The sequence below is a fragment of the Oratosquilla oratoria genome, chromosome 43 (genome assembly GCF_046742065.1).
Source record: "Oratosquilla oratoria isolate Oo_2021 chromosome 43, ASM4674206v1, whole genome shotgun sequence".
Taxonomy (NCBI): domain Eukaryota; kingdom Metazoa; phylum Arthropoda; class Malacostraca; order Stomatopoda; family Squillidae; genus Oratosquilla; species Oratosquilla oratoria.
In genome coordinates this window covers 39,321,892-39,325,202 of record NC_134819.1, presented here as the reverse complement: position 1 = coordinate 39,325,202, position 3,311 = coordinate 39,321,892, and positions in this window count along the sequence as shown.

Here is a 3,311-nt window from a genome sequence, read left to right as displayed (position 1 = left end):
TATTATTTTCTTTTCTTTTACTATTTCATCGTTTATGCATATATATATATAAATATATATATATGTATATATATATACAGTAAATATATATATACATATATATATATATACAGTATATATATATATATATATATATATATATATATATTTATATATACATATATGTATATATATATAAATATATATATATATACATATGTATATATATATATATATATCTCTGTATATATATACATATATATATATATATATATATATATATATATATAAAGACAGACATATATGGATGTAAGGTGGCAAAATGAAACGTTAACGCTAGAGTAAAGAGCTTTATTCAGAACCAGACGTTTGGACCTCTTGGGCTTTCCTCAGTGGACTCAGTAGCTCTATACTCTAGCCGCCTTAACGTTTCATTTTACCACCTCACCAATATATATTTATATATATATATATATATATTGTATATATATATATATATTGTATATATATATATATATGTATATATATATTGTATATATATATATATATATATATATATATATACATGTTCGATTGAAGACCAGAGCTAATTCAATATCCACTATCTTCTTAGTGATTTTCTCAATTTTTCTAATAGTTTGTTTGATTCTTGAGGGGAGGTCAAACACAATACTTCCGAGATCCATGATGTTATTGTAACACAAAATAGTACAAGCTTTCGGTTGAGTCATCCAATCATCTTCAGGTAAGTGAGATTACATATACAGAACAGGAGTTTAAATACAAGTAAAAAAGGGGGGAACTAGGAGAGTTAGGAGTCAGGTACTGGACGGGGTTGAGGTCTTCGTATCAACAGGGCGTCGCTGGACAGCTGGTCATGGTAGCCGGACGATTGGGCCTTGTTGCCACGCAGCCTCGCTGTGTAGTTGTAAGGTACTAACTGTGTCTGTCTGTATATTAATGATAGGAGTGTATTGTGTAATGTAGATTCTTTCTAAGATGTGTAGTTTCCTGGTGTTGTTACATTGTTTAAGTATTTTTGTGTTGTTGACTAAATCTTGTCTGCTTGGAGTTTTGTTGTGTGTTTGTGTCATGTGTTTGCGTATGCTTCCTTCACGGGCGTGCATTGTGAGTCTCCTGCTCACAGAGGTAGTGGTAACACCAATGTAAGAGGCATTGGGGAGAAGTTTGCAACCTTCTTCTGGGCAGGAGAATTGGTATACCACATTTGTCTGTTTGAGGAGAGAGTTGTTTTTAGTCATGTTATTTTTCATGATAAGGTTAGAAACTTTTGTGTTTTTGTAGTATATGATGAGGGTCAATTTGTCGTGTGGGTTGGTGCATGTGACGTTACGTGCGAGGATGTCTTTGAGGACACGTTCGTCTGTTTTGTGTGTTGGTGTTTTGTCCGTGTTGTGTTGTGTTGCGTGTGATGAAAAGTCTCGTCTCTTTGTCAATGAGAAAGTTGGGAAAACCGTTGTTAATGAGGATTTGTTTAACGCGCATTTTTTCAGAGTGAAAATTTTCCAGGAAGAGCAGTTTTTATATGCGCGTCGAAGGTATGCCCGAATGACACTGAGTTTGTACCGCTGGGGGCACTCGCTCGCTGCATTCAGGCATCTTCCGGTGTCAGTGTTTTTCCTGTAAACAGTGGTCGTGTATTTGTTATCTTGAGTGTGGATAAAGACGTCAAGGAAGGGAATTTTGTTGTGTATATTAAGTTCATATGTGAAGTGTAGTACAGAGGCTGCTTCCATGGCTAGGTGTAGGTCTTTCAGGTGGGACTCACTCCTAACTTCAGTAAAAATGTCGTCGACGTATCTACAGTAGGAAAAGGGTCTTAGGACGGGGTTTGTTAACCTGAACCTTAAGTTTGTTGGTGGGATCACTAGAAATTTTCTTGAATTTAGAGGTGTCGGAGAGGATGTGGTTAATTTTAGAGAAATACTCTTCTTTGTTAAGTAAGACATAAATGGAGGACTTATCAGCTCGTCGAATGACGAGGTTAGGGTTGTTGCGTAACTCAGAGGCGGCTTGTTTGAGTTGTGGAGTGAGGAGGGAACTATTTTTGTGACTGCGCCTTTTGGTGGTTTCAGCTAATAACTGGGGTTGTAAATCAGAGGAAATAGTAACCTTACCATCATTCTGGAGTTGGAGGAGGGACTGAAGGAGGAGTTCCATCTCGGCAACTTTATCCGCTTTATCCTCCTAAGATTTAGAGAACAAAATCTTACAAGACCCCGTCCTAAGACCCTTTTCCTACTGTAGATACGTCGACGACATTTTTACTGAAGTTAGGAGTGAGTCCCACCTGAAAGACCTACACCTAGCCATGGAAGCAGCCTCTGTACTACACTTCACATATGAACTTAATATACACAACAAAATTCCCTTCCTTGACGTCTTTATCCACACTCAAGATAACAAATACACGACCACTGTTTACAGGAAAAACACTGACACCGGAAGATGCCTGAATACAGCGAGCTAGTGCCCCCAGCGGTACAAACTCAGTGTCATTCGGGCATACCTTCGACGCGCATATAAAAACTGCTCTTCCTGGAAAATTTTCACTCTGAAAAAATGCGCGTTAAACAAATCCTCATTAACAACGGTTTTCCCAACTTTCTCATTGACAAAGAGACGAGACTTTTCATCACACGCAACACAACACAACACGGACAAATCACCAACACACAAAACAGACGAACGTGTTCTCAAAGACATCCTCGCACGTAACGTCACATGCACCAACCCACACGACAAATTGACCCTCATCATATACTACAAAAACACAAAAGTTTCTAACCTTATCATGAAAAATAACATGACTAAAAACAACTCTCTCCTCAAACAGACAAATGTGGTATACCAATTCTCCTGCCCAGAAGAAGGTTGCAAACTTCTCCCCAATGCCTCTTACATTGGTGTTACCACTACCTCTGTGAGCAGGAGACTCACAATGCACGCCCGTGAAGGAAGCATACGCAAACACATGACACAAACACACAACAAAACTCCAAACAGACAAGATTTAGTCAACAACACAAAAATACTTAAACAATGTAACAACATCAGGAAACTACACATCTTAGAAAGAGTCTACATTACACAATACACTCCTATCATTAATATACAGACAGACACAGTTAGTACCTTACAACTACACAGCGAGGCTGCGTGGCAACAAGACCCAAACGTCCGGCTACCGTGACCAGCTGTCCAGCGACGTCCTGTTGATACGAAGACCTCACCTCCGTCCAGTACCTGACTCCTAACTCTCCTAGTTCCCCCCTTTTTACTTGTATTTAAACTCCTGTTCTGTATATGTA